The sequence below is a fragment of the Colobus angolensis genome, unplaced genomic scaffold (genome assembly GCF_000951035.1).
Source record: "Colobus angolensis palliatus isolate OR3802 unplaced genomic scaffold, Cang.pa_1.0 Scaffold26, whole genome shotgun sequence".
In the NCBI taxonomy this organism is placed as follows: domain Eukaryota; kingdom Metazoa; phylum Chordata; class Mammalia; order Primates; family Cercopithecidae; genus Colobus; species Colobus angolensis.
The window spans coordinates 643878-658504 of record NW_012115821.1 but is presented as its reverse complement, the minus strand read 5'-3'; the positions used below and the strand labels follow the sequence as shown (position 1 = coordinate 658504).

The window sequence follows — 14627 nt, the reverse complement described above, 5'->3', positions numbered from 1 at the left end:
CAACCTGGGCAAAAGAGCAAGAGTCCGTCTCAATTAAAAAAAAAATCATATTTGGATCATTTCAGCTTTGACTTCAGATTAGGGCAGGCATCTTAAATGAAATGATTTCCAAGGACATTACTTAGTGCTAAGATCATAGGAAAATAATTTAACAAATACAGAACTAGATACATTCTATACCACATATATCAACTAGCTAGTTTATAAGCCTTGGTTTCCCAAGATTTATTTGTAATTGGATCAAAGAAAAGATTTGGGGATACAGGGAAGCAACTTATTTTTCATTTTATAAAATATACCAAAAAAGGCTGGGTGTGGTGGCTCACGCCTGTAATGCCAGCACTTTGGGAGGCTGAGGCAGGCGGATCACCAAGTTAGGAGATCAAGATCATACTGGCCAACATGGTGAAACCCTGTCTCTACTAAAAATACCAAAATTAGCTGGGTGTGGTGGCACATGCCTGTAGTCCCAGCTACTTGGGAGGCTGAGGCAGGAGAATCTCTTGAACCCAGGAGGCAGAGGTTGCAGTGAGCCGATATTGTGCCACTGCACTCCAGTCTCAGCGACAGACTGAGACTGTCTCAAATATATATGTATATATATGTATGTATATATACACACACACATATATATACCAAATGATCAAATCCTGGTTTCCTAACTGAATTGAAAAGATGCCTTTAGCTTTGTGGGCCACTATCCCTTGTCCAGTTCTAACTGCCTTTTTCTCAACATGAACATATGTTTCCCTTAAAATTACTTCTTTTTTCCTACCCTGGTGTTATGCAAGATCCCTGCTTATTTTGGCGACGAAAACAAAATAAGAAGAGCCACCCAGAGTTCTCCATTCCAAAGAGAGGAGCTTCCCAAGAAAAGCAAAGTTCTACTGTTGCATTTCCTTTCAGCACTGCTGAGAGCAGGCGGCATTCTTCAGTGCAGAAATTCAGTGCAGATGGGGGAGCTGGTCCTGAAATGCCTATTAGAACCGTGAACGGCAGGTGTGGGCAGGGACTACCTAGAGGCTATAGGTTTGAAATCACTTAGTTTTTGTTAAAAAAACAAAAAAAGAGGAGTGAGGTGATTAAGTAGGCCCAATACGCAATGAGAAAAAGTGCTTTTCAAGCACAAAATATAAGGAAAGGAGAGGCTTGGCATTTCAGAGAGAGCCGAAGAAAAACTAAATGCTCAGACTGAGAAGGCAAATTTTGACTTTATTTCTATGATTAAAATCCTCACAAAAATGGCCATAGGCCTAGGTGAAAGCTTTAAAAATTTGGGAGAGGGCTAGCATGCTTATGTAAGAAAAACAAAGAGCAGGGTGCATATAGGATATTGGTTTCAATGAGGAAGGGCAAACGCCAAGAACAGTATAAGAATTAAGTACTCACATAATAGATCACTGTGAGCAAAGCTCTCCTGCAGATGTTGGAGTTGGTGAGCTAAGCCTCACACTTGGAAAGGTTGTGTGACTGGAGCCATGATATATAAAGTAAGACCCAAACGCCAAAGTTTTGATTAAGCCAAGCAAACGTGGCTGTTTTTGTTGGGTGGAAGAGGCATTTTTTTCACCGAGCAAAGAATTACGGTAAACAACTGCTAACCATGACCACAGAAAAGGTGGTTGTTTTCATCCAAGGTTATTTTAAAGGAATAAATTTAATTAATACAACCACACAGTAATAGTATCCAACCTTATAATAAGTCGGCTTGCTTCTATCCACAGACCTATTCATTAAGGAAGCACTTAATCGAGAAAGTTTCCTAATGTTGCCTTTACGGCTTCTTGAGGACTACGGATGTGGGGTAAGACTTTTCCATCTCAAGGGATGCTTGAAAACCCAAGCAGACTTCAATTCTTATCCCATTCCTTAGGCAGTTGTTTTCCAGAGGGTTCTCTTGCTCTATTAGCGAGACTTTATTATAATACACATATTATTTAGGCAACTAAAGCCCCATTAAAAAAATTAATGAGACCGAGGCAGGTGGATCATGAGGTCAAGAGATAGAGACTACCCTGGCCAACAGGGTGAAATCCATCTCTACTACAAATACAAAAATTAGCTTGGCGTGGTGGCACGCCCTCTCCTGCTGAGGCAGGAGAATCACTTGAACCCGGGACACGGAGGTTGTAGTGGGCCAAGATCACACCATTGCACTCCAGCCTGGCAACAGAGCAAGACTCTGTCTCAAAAAAAAAAAATTAATGTTCTAATGGGTTGAAAGCTTTACCTCACATATAAATGTCCTAGGCCACATCTCTCTCTCAAACTGTTCCTTTGAAAGTAACTATAAGAATTAATAGAATTCAGAATGGTTTGGGTTTTTTAAAATTCCTTATTTGGTTCTTTCTCTAGGAAAGAATGGGGTGGTAGAGAAGCTAGCAGGAAGCTGAATTATTCAGGCTGACTGTCATTCAGATCCGTCAAATTACAGCTCTAAACATCACTTTACCTTTGAACAACCAGTCATCCCTGCTCCAAAATGAGAGTCACCCATAATTATTATTAAATGTTCCTAATTAAGATAAAACAATCAAATTCATAAAAACTTCCACTTCCATTCCGACTTAAACAAACTTCTGCCTCTACCTTCAATATTAGAAGAGCCTTCTAGATTTAGAGAAGCTGGTTTTGCATAAACTACATGCTAGTACTGAATAAAAGTGAAGAACTAAGGTTTACTATTTCTGGCCTAGGGTCAGGTCAATATCATCAATAAACAAGATACTAAGTTTGCTGAATGTAAAGAAACAGAATCTGCTGGGCGAGGTGGCTCATGCCTATAATCCCAGCCACTTTGGGAAGCCAAGGTGGGCGGATCACCCGAGGTTGGGAGTTCGAGACCAGCCTGACCAACATGGAGAAACCCCGTCTCTACTAAAAATACAAAATTAGCCAGGAGTGGTGACCCATGCCTGTAATTCCAGCTACTCAGAGGGCTGAGGCAAGAGAATCGCTTGAACATGGGAGGCAGAGGTTGCAGTAGGCGGAGATCGTGTCACTGCACTCCAGCCCGGCAACAAGAGCAAAACTCTGTCTCAAAAACAAAAAAACAAAAACAAAAACAAAAAACAGAGTCGTCTCTCCTTATACACAGGGATACACTCCAAGAACCCCAGTGGATGCCCAAAACCACAGTTAATACTGAACCCTATGCACATTATGATTATTCCTATACATGTATAGCTGTGAAAAAGTTTAATTTATAAATTAGCCACAGTAAGAGGTTAATGATAATGAATAACAGGACAATTTTAACAATGCTGTAACAGAAGTTATGTGAATGTGGTCTCTCTCTCTCTCACTATTTTCTTGTACTGCACTCACTTATTTTCAGACCATCGTTGACTGCAGGTAACTGAAATCACAGAAAGTAAAATCATGGATAAGGGGAAACTACTGTATTTTCTCTCTTTGATTTATCTATTTCCCATAGAACTAGAACACAGCAATTCATAAAGGCCAGACTTCAGTAAGCTTATTGAAAGAATAAATACTAAATTCATCAACTCCATTTATTCCAACAGTTGTAATATCAAACAGGGTCCCAGATGTTGGACCAGGCTAAGAGCAGCTTAGAAGCTTGGAGTGGGAGGCTGTTGGTGTTTCATCTTTTCCACCCACTAGTCTTCAACCAGTACCTATTAAACACCTCCCTGGCGCCAGTTGCTGTGTTCAGTGCGTGTGTGTGTGTGTGTGTGTATGCATGCACATGCATGTGTGTATAAGTGTATGTACACACGGGTGTGTGTGTTGAGCAGAGGAGGGAGTAAAGGGGGAGATGCTATCATTTGAATGTTATTGATACTAGACAGAATCTTGAGAGATAATTTACACAGGTTTTAAGGTTCAACGAGTCTGGAAAATTACTCTGTGTTTGTCTGTTCGCCTTCCACAATGCTAACTGTTATGTGTGCTAAGAAAGGAAAGAAGGTAGGCAGAGCTGAACACAGAAGAAGCAAGCAAGTTTTTGACACCCCAACTTCCCTTAACTGATGATGAACCATTAGACAAGAGACCGGACTACAGAGGCTGCAGTCTATTTAATAACCATCAATGCCTTCAGCTATAAAAACAAAGCCAGCCTAATGTAGCCCACTAATTCTGCCCCAACACAGTCAAGTTTCATTTTTATAAGTAACTCCAACATCAGAGGCCACTGTGGTCAGAACTGGAATATAACAATGTGCCACTACACTAAATTACGCTTAAATAAAAATGCAATGCATCCACCATATTTGTATAATCAAGGTATTAAATCAGCTATAATTTCCAAGCCTTAAAAGAAAATGCCAAGCTTTTATGTATATTCCTAGTGAAAGATAATGTGATGAATGTCATAATAAAAAAATAGTAGGAGGAAATAATTTTTTATCCTTTTTAAATTTTCCTTATGAAATGCATCATTTTAACATAATGCACTTCAACATAGCTACCCATAAATGTAAATTTGTTTTGATAAAATGAAGAGCCTTTTAATCCAAATTGCACAGTGATGCTTCTACACTGATCTGTTATAACTTAGTAATCAGAGTTAACAGACTGCCTAATTAACCAAGTCATCATTTGCCAAGATCCAAATATGGGATGAATTGTGGGCCAAGGAGAAAATATGATGGACATGAAAATTATTAATTCAGGGAAGCATTAAAAGCACGTGAAATTAAAGTTTTCTGCTAAATCTCACCATCTTTAATATCTTTAACTTTTAAGGTGTAAGTAACATGCAAAAATAAAAAATATATTCCATCCAGGGCACATGGAAAAACATTTATATCAACCAGCAAAATGGACGTAACTAAATTTTAAGTCTTTGACAACCGATGAGGTATAAAATTCATAGATATCCTTTGAGAACAAGTAATATCGATTGAGGGCTTACCAGGTGATAGAACCATATTTGGTGTTTCACATGCTCCAGATATTTATTCCCTATATCCCTAACCCTTCGGGAGGTACTATTTTTATCCTCAGGCACCAGATGAGAAAACTGGGGTTCAAAATATTCCGTTGCCCCCAAGAATGTATGAATAAACAAATAATATCTGATCCTTTCAAAATTGTTAGGGAAGTGATTGCTAAAATTCTGTAATTTAACTCACTGACATTTTTCCCAAGGGGGTTTCATCCATTCACTTATTATGCATTATTAAGAAATAGGAGATAGGGGTGACTTGGAAGATGTCAGATGGCTCACCTGTACAAAAATGTTTCATCATTAGGATATTATTTCCACCACTTACATTTTTTATGTGACCTAAAAGACATATGCATTTTGACTGGGCTAAGTTATTTTATCAGCCCATTTTCCTGGGTCATTCGAAAGTAAGTCTGAGTGTAATATAGGGTTTAATCCTACTAAGTCCACCAATAAGACCATCTTTCCCTTGGCTACTTGGCAACTCCTATTCATCCTCTGAGGCATCATTCCTGCTATGAGGCCTTCCAATCTCCTTTCTCCAATTCCCTCCCCAATCAAAACGCACAATCCACCAGTATTCTTGTAGCTTCTCTATCACCATATTATAATTGACTTTTCTGTCTACCTTGCACATATAAGTATGTTAAAATCAAGCATCTTGCCTTAGGACCACAAACTGTGGCAGATGGTAGGTGGATGGTTGGAGAAAAGAATGAATAGAAGGCAGGCAGGCAATGAATGAACTCTAGACTCTTCGAGGACAGAGGCATGGCAGCATTTCTGAGGCACAGCCTACTTTCAAGGTAGTAAATGTCATTGAAGATGTCAAGCATTAGGCAGACAACTTTCTGGGAAAACTCCCATAGACGACATTCAGTTGTGGGTTAGCAGAACCACATGGTATTTAAAGGTTCCTTCCACCCTATAATTCTATGTATTTGCTGTGTATCAAGTATAGTACCTGACATGGTACATAAACATAGTTCACTTTCCCAGAATTCTGTCCCTTTCTTCTGAATCCAGCACTCTTTTCACCTACTTCCCATTGTTTTGTGTAGGTCAAAGGCCATCCATGCCTTTAGAGATGGACACATGACCCATCCTAGGCCAAGCAGGACCTCCCACCTCCCCCAACTCACTCCTGCTCCAGCTCCAGTGAGTGTTTCAGCAAAAGGCATGTGGCACACACCAGACCAATCACAGAAGCAGGAAGATCCCGACTCTGTGACAGCTGCTAGAACTCTTAAGAAAAGATCTTTTCTGCTGGAGTTGCTACAAAAACAGACTCATGAAAGGTTATCCTGCCACAACCAGGGAATCACGTCCATGAATGAATCCAACAGGGAGCACACAGCACAGCCAGGAGACTGCCACTAAGGCTTAATGGCATGATCGGAACCTCCCGCTCCAGATTTCCCTGGAGCTAGTTCCACAATCCGACTTTTCAACATTATGAGCCAATTAATTCCCCTTTATGACTAAGCTGGTCACTCAGAACCAAAAAGACCTAAAATATGGTGAGCTCAGTATTTTAAGGCACCGACACTTTAGAAGTGGGCTGTCTACTCTTTGTGTTAACAAGGCAATATGAATACTTCAAACCTTTTAAGTCAAAATTGCTTATTTGTGGTCTCTTGAAACTGGCATTTATACATTTCATCAAGCCTAATATTTTACTAATATTTGGAGGTCAAAGTCCTTGGCATACAGTTTATAAACCTGCAATTCTACTGACTAAGTAACCAAAGGTCTTCTACTCTGTCAGCCAATGTTACCTTTCAGTACCCCAGATTCACCCTGGTAAATAAAAAGCCTTCCAGGTGAATGTTTCCAAGAACTAAAAGAACATTCTGAACCTGCTTGCTGGGAAAATGCCCAGGTACAGGACCGAAGCTTTGGGAGGGAGACCCTCTCGCATTTCACACAGGTGATTGAGCAGAACAAATCAATTATTAGGTGGTCAGAGGCTAATATGAAGTAAAATGAGGGCTACAGAGATGAGGTTAATTAGAATAATGTCCCAGAGAAAAATGACTCAAAGATCTAGAGAAAATGTCTTAACAGGCACATCCAACTGGAGATAGAAGAATGGCAATTAAGTGGTTGTCCTTGTTCCTAATCAAATTGGGACATACTTTTATTTCCCATAGCTCCTGTGTTAGCAAAAAGAAAGCATTTGAAGAAGTCTAGTAAGATCAAGCAGGGCCTATTAGACAGCACTGAGGTATAACGGCTCCACATGCAGTCCCAGAGTGAAAAATTTATGTGAAAACAAAATAATGCCTGCACATCAATACCCCAAAAATATGTGTGCATGAGGAAGACCGCATGGCATAGTGATTAAGAATCAGGGTACGGCCGGGTGTGGTCACTCACGCCTGTAATCTCAGCACTTTGGGAGGCTGACGTGGATCACCTGAGGTCAGGAGTTCGAGACCAGCGTGGTCACCATAGCAAAACCGTCTCTACCAAAAATACAAAAATTAGCCAGGCATGGTGGCATGCATCTGTAGTCCCAGCTACTTGGGAGGCTGAGGCAGGAGAATCGCTGGAACCAGGGAGGTGGGGGTTGCAGTGAGCCGAGATCGTACCACTGCACTCCAACTCCAGCCTGGGCGACAGAGCGAGACTCCATCTTAAAACAACAACAACAACAACAACAACAAAACAGGGTATAATGGGAAGGAGTTTCTAGGTTCAAATCCTAGCTTTGCTCCATATAAGCAGAGGGTTCTGGGTGAGTCATTTAACTCACTATTCTTCAGCTTCCTCACCTGTAAAATGAATTTTTAGAATGATGATTACTTCAGAGTTATTGTGAGTTAATAAATATCAAAGGCTTAGAATCATGTCTGGCACATAGACAGTAAAGGTAGCTATTATGGGGTAGACCTTTCACAAGCTACACTGCTTCTTTTAAACAACTGCTGTTTATTGAGATTTTTTAGGATTAGATATTTCATGAGTTTAGAAAATTCTACTTCCACCTCTCCCTACTTTTTAAGCATGCAGAATATTGGTGATAGCATGAAATGCAAGTTCCTCTAGGTACATACATGTAGATAAACCTAAGAAGGTCTAAGCACCAATTATTCTAGGAGTAGAATCCCAAAGAAACTGCCATGTTTAGGAAGTGAGTCAGGAGTGGGAGACTATTTTGTGTTTCCATTAATGAATGACTGGGGACAGACGTGGACAGAGACAGGACACAGGTTCTCCTGGTTGGAATACCCAGGGCAAAACCTTTACTGATCCCCTGGGAAAGCTGGCATTGAGAAATTCAGCCCCAGAGCATCTTAACCAGAGTCACCCGGCACTGAGAGACCGCTGAACCAAACTGGACTCAAGACAATGCAGCAAAATTTCAAAACATTAAAGAAAAAACCCTCAGAAAGCTCCTAATCTTCCCCGCTACTCCTCAGGCACCAGGGTATTGAGAAGAGGGCAGCACAAGACCCTCAAGCAGCCCATGTAAACTGCCTGATCAAGTCTCATATTACACAGATCTGTTTCCCCTTTCATGAATTATTATTTTAGTTTCTGAAGTGATATTTGGCAACAGGGGTGTTATATATTTTTAGAGATGCAAAAAATCCGGGTGTTAGCCACTCTGAGGGTTATCATGAGTCTAACCAATGCATTTTTCTGATTTATTCACTTAGTCTGATTGAAACTTACTGGATTTCATCTTTTCCTTTCCTAAAAGGATATTAGTAACCATGTTTGATGCCTTAAACTATATTTTAATCATGTCCTTTTATTTTTAGGTTGCAAGAGCACATGTTATGAATTAATAAAAGAAGTGGCTATTTTAATTTCCTAGATTACTCCAGTTACTCCATAAGTCGTATAAATAAGAGTATATGGTTTGATAGATTTCATTCTTCTCCACCAGAAAGTCATGTGATACAGAGTGAGACAGGTCCCTCTCTCTGCTTCAACTTTTACATAAAAAATTCACAATGAACAACAAATGTCAACCACTGACATGGTGGAATAACATAGCAAAAATAATAGATCATCTTCAAGCAGGTGGAAGAAATCGGTGTTAACAATGAAAGATATTTATATCTAACTCCTTTCAGACCACATAGACTTTGGTTTTCTATCAAAAGAGAAGTTATGTGAATTTTCAGGACAGATGATATCAAGTATATATTTTTTTAAAAAAAAGAGAAGAGAATTGGGCTAGAAGCGGTGGCTCACACCTGTAATCCCAGCACTTTGGGAGGCTGAGATGTGTGGATCACAAGGGCAGGAGTTCAAAACCAGCTTGGCCAGCAAGGCAAAACCCCGCCTCTACTAAAAATACAAAAAGTAGCCGGGCCTGTAGTGGCAGCTACTAGGGAGGCTGAGGCAGCAGAATCGCTTGAACCCAGGAGCGGAGGTCATGGTGAGCTGAGATGGCGCCACTGCGCTCCAGCCTGGATGACAGAGCAAGACTCCAACTCCAGAAAAAAACAAAAAAAGAAAGAGAGAGAGAAGAGAATTTACAGGAAATTTAAGATGCCCTCTATTGCAAGGCAGGAGATCAAACCAGCTCTGATTAACTTAAAGGCAAAACATATCCCCAGCAAGAAGGCATACAGACACTGCAGCACCCCAAAACTCTCAATTTCCATGGTTTTCTGGATATGGGTCAGGCTCCAAACACTGAGTCATTGCAGCACTTGAGGTTTCTAGCATGTGTTACCTGAGACAGGTCACGAATATCCAACAGTCAACGCGTCAACAACAAATATAAAACAGACTATCTCACTGCTTGCTTATTTTGTACTTTTTAAAGTTAATTCAGCACATGAAACATGAGCAAATATAATCGGGAATCAAGGTTTTTTGCCATCTTTGCCACCTCTAAAATGAACATCACAAGAAATCACAAGATGAGTTTTATCAGTGGAGGTCCCCAGAGCCTTTGCTGACACCCTTAAATCAACAGCACCGTTATTCTCATCCAGATCCTGTGCAAAGTGCTTTCTACATACCATCTAATTTAATCCTCACAATAGCTCAGTGGCTAGGTGATGCTATTACCCCTGCCCTAGGGAAGTAAACTGAGTCTTAGAGAGAGAAAATAATCTGTCCAGAAAAAGAGCCAATGAATGAGAGTGTTGGGGTTTGGGCTTGGATCCCAACGTCCTTAACCAATTTGTATCACCCACCATATCCTTCAGGCTCAAACGGCACATGATTCTGTCTTCATGGGGAAGATAATGTATAACCCCTTCTGGATGGGACACGCAGAGTATGCAGTACATAGTGGGAACTTTCCAGAGAAAACCCAAGATCTGTATTCTATTCCTACAACAAAGGTGACGTGTGTAACTTTGTTCCTTCTCTTACTCCCTCAACTGGATATAGTCCTCGTAGGTGCCATAAAAATACAGAAATTCACAGGGAAATCCCCAGACTTTGACTGATTCAACAAATACTGACAGCATGCATACCTACCACATGTTAGGCACTGCTAGCCATGGAGAAGCCACACTGGATAAGACCTACTTCTTCCTTATTACCTGATAAAAAGGTGAATTCATGAAGGGACAGGGCTGTAACATATGGAACAAACAAGAGGTTTGGATCAAGAAAAACAATAACGGGGATGTCCCCTTTCATGTGGGTGGTCAGCAAAGGCATGTCCAAGGGGTTGATTTTTGAACTGAACACTAAGGGACGAGGACTGAAGGTATCCCGTAGTTTGGAGGCAAGGGAGTTTTTATGGCATCTGAGAACAGTAATGGGGTTTAAATAAAATATTGGAAACTATGTGACAAAAGCTCAAAGTTTCCAAGAGTCTTTTGAACAAGCAAGATCTTCAAGCCACCATCTCCACATAGTGAACATGACGGAAGCAAAGCCTGTGTCAGGCAGATCCCTGACAAGTACTACTATAGGCTGGGGTCTGCCCCCCCAAAACCATCAATTCTGTGATATGGTGTCAATGTCAATGAATTAGCACTGCCGGTTTATTATTATAGGTGGTGTGACTCTTACCGGTCTCACAGAACAGGGCTCAAAAACTCAAGGGACAGCCAGGGTCACACGGTTGGCACTGTTTTTCAGTCTGGGTACAAGTCCCAACTGAGTCATCCATGAGTACTGCTGACATTCTTTGCCACGGACCTGTGGCAGCTTCTGTGTGCAGATGACACAGTTCTTTGAGGGCCATTCCCAAGAAGATCTGTGGGGGACCAGGACCTGCTTTGCCGAGTCAGCACAGAGGCAGGGATGGGGGATGAGGTGGCAGAAGATTGACATCATGTAGCATCAGCCTGCAAGAGCGAAACCCTACGGTTTCAGATTATCATCAGCAATACCAACTTGAAAGCAGTTAGTGAATTCTGCTTGCAAGGCAGGCCCATCGTCTGACTAAGTTAAAAAAAAGGAATAAAAAAAGAACTGCATGCTTCTCAGGGGAAATCCTCAAAACAGGACCCAGAGACCTAAGCTCTGCTAACAGGGCTACAGCAGCTGTATACATAGCTGCACGTGTCCTTGAAGATGTGCATGAGGACAAGCTCCCAAGGCTCTACTTGCATTTACAAGGGAATACCAGGTGAGGAGCAATGGACTGCGAAACATGCATCATCTATCAGTAAAACAACAACCAGTGAACCAGCAACCAGATGGTAGAAGCTTGTCAGAGACAGGTATTTCCACTGTATCACCTGGGGTGCCTAGCACAATGCTGGCATTTATGATGTACCAGGATCTGTGCTAAGCTCTTTACAAGCATCACCTCTCTAACTCTTTGTAGTGAGCTGGCTTCTATTTTTATCCCCTTTTCCAGATAAGGAGGCCATGGCACAGAAAGGTTAAGTAACTTGCCCAGGGTTGTTCAGCCAGGAAGTGGAAAAGGTGGAATCTGAGTCTAAGCCGATCTAACTTCAAAGCAGAAACTCTTAACCATGCTGTTACCCTGTATCCATAGCAGGCATCCAATGAGTGTCTGTGAATGCATCCATTATCCTAAGTTTTATGACTACTCATCACAGGCCAGTATAGGCAGAGAATGTATTATTAATACAAAGCATAGGGAAGTCTCATTCTATTCACTTTATGGGATAAAAAGTTTCAGAAGAATCATGTACAGGCCAATTTGGGACAGAAAATTTGGAGAGGAGTGGCTAACTTCTCCCGTGCACCCCACTCCCACAGTAACCTTTCAGCACAGATACAGGGAGCAACAAATCACAGAAATGTAGGGTGGAGAGTTCTGTCCTGTCCTTGAGTCTGCGTAAGTACAGAGGGACAGTGGAAAGCTGTCAGCAATGTCTCCTGCCCTTATAGGGGGAACAGATTGTGAGTGCATGCCGCTAAGACCTCATGCTAATACTCAATCCTTAAGGAAATCTTACATCCACAGGAAGGAAAACCCACTAGACGAGCATATTTGAGAGTTTAAATTTTGCTTTATAGCTCTCTTAATAAAGAAATTTATTTCTCAGATTTGCCATGGCGTGTTCAGTAAGAATATTATGGTCCTAAAATATTTACTGAGCTGTATCTCTGCTGAGAATTAAACAGGCTAAAATTCTAACATGTAAAATTCAAACAAGGCACAGTCAACAAAAGGCATTCATAGAAAATAAATGAAAATTAAACATGTAAGCAAAATTGACAGCATGATTTCGTATAAGTAACCACAATGGTTGCTCAGTAAGCATTCACCTTTTCTTAGTACTAGAACACAGAATCTACCTGGGACATCAAATTGTTCAAGTCTAAGGATTGCATTTCCCAGATACCCTTATAGTTAGGGGTGGCTAATAGGATATAAGCAGGTATCATTGGGTAAGGCTGCAGGGAAAGTACTTTAAAAAGGCCTGCCTCAGCCGGGAAAACTACTCTTTGTCTCTTCCTTTGAGGATGTAGAGTCAATGGCCTGAGAGCCAGCAGCCACCATGTGACCTTGAAGACGAAGGAACGCACTTGAATAAGCAGAGCAGAAAGAAGACACGAACTGCTCTTCCTGGATGTTTTTATGACAGAATACTTAAATAATTGTTTATACTCATGTAGTTATATCTCTCTTACTAGAAAACAATTCTTAACTAATATAATGATATGAAAACATACCTACAGACGACACTACAATTTTCTCTGAGGGGAAAAAAAAAAAACTAGAAAATTCATGAATTGGGATTCTGATTAACCCTCTATTCCCAAAGCTGTTTGTTTAAGTATGACTTTCCTTCTTAATTAGTATTGCTAGCCCAGGGAAGCATATTTGCTGAGCCTGTCTCTCTGTTTTGACATGCAAGACTTGTGAAATTCAAACATACTTGTAGGCATCCCAAGCATTATTATTTATTAAGGCCTATATTAAAGGTGAGATCTTACAGCACTCTCAGATTCTGATGATTAAAGGAAATTTAATCGTTCTTCACTGGCATTTGATCTTTAGCCTACCATAATCTACCCGCATATCCCTTCATCCATATTTGATACTGAAAAAAAAGACATTTCAACAGCTTTATCCATCAATTGTAAAATAGAAGGAATGTACAGATAAAACCACATTACTCAGAAAATAAGAGAGCTTTCCCCCGCACTCATTTCGCTCATGAAAGCCCAATGTGATTAAAAAGGTGAAGAAGTCATACTCCACAAGGTGAACCGGAATGACTGTAGAGCCGATCATCACATTCGTAAGGAGTTTCAAAATTTTCAAAGTGCTTTCACGTGCATTATATCTTGTTTCATCTTTACAACACCATCTTTCAAGGTAGTAAGGGCAGGTATTTTTTTTATTCCTGTTTCTCGCAGATAAATAGCTTGCTCAAGGTCAGATGGAGTGGTACCCAGTGAGGTGTCAGGTTTACAGGTCAAATGTCCCTTTTTGATGCATCAGATCAAGGGACAGCCTACTATATTCTTCAGGCCAAATATGGCTTACTGTCTGTTTTTGTAAATAAAGTCTCTCTGGAGCAGAGTGACATCCATTTGCTTGTATATTATCTATAGCTGCTTTTGTGCTCTAAAGGCAGAGTTGGCTAGTTGGAAAAGACTGTATGGCTCATGAGGATGACAATATTTGCTATTTGGTCTCTTACAAATTTTACCAACCCCTGCATTAGGTCCCCTTCCCACAAATATGATCCAAGTTATGAACCCTATTCTTGAAAACCATAAAGCTATCATGAGGGGTAGCAGCATTCAAATGCCTGCTAGCTTCAGAATCAGGGCCCGATAATTAGAAAGGCCATTATCTTCTGCAGGATTACTATATCGACCACTGGGTCCCCTGCGAAGGTAGATGGCAGTTTTTAGGTGGTATACAGCATCAGTGGTGTCTGTCACTTACCCTGAAAATTTAACGTGTCTCACAGCCATAAAAAGCCTGGGGTCACTGGGAGGGGGCATGCATAATGCCACAGGACTGCAATACACAGAGGGAAGCTGAAAGCAAAAGAAAAGAAGAGGTTAAGTGAAGGGGCAAATGGTGATGCTTCAAAAGCAACACAGACACACGAGCCTTTGGTATCCCTCATTTACACACCACATTTACCTTCAGTATACAATCACGTATCTAAGCATCTATTTTATCCTTTGCCTTCTAGAATCGGCATTCGACCTAGCTCACAATCTGAATTACAGAAGGAGGATGCAAAATGTTATGTAGGTGAGTAAAACTGTCACTCTTGAAGGCAATGACATCCACTTAGGAAGTTAAGTTCCTTTATCTTCCATACCGTAATTTCTA

The 14627-nt window shown here is 40.8% G+C and overlaps 1 protein-coding gene across 2 annotated transcripts in view; it reads right to left on the bottom strand.

The window, feature by feature from the left end:
• The window catches only part of FOXP1 (forkhead box P1), a 658747-nt gene that overhangs the window by 394577 nt on the left and 249543 nt on the right, over window positions 1-14627 (bottom strand). For both annotated transcript variants that reach the window (XM_011947141.1, XM_011947138.1), the window contains one exon: window positions 14229-14323. The gene's annotated coding sequence lies outside the window, so the exon portion shown is untranslated. The remainder of the gene's footprint in view (window positions 1-14228; window positions 14324-14627) is intronic.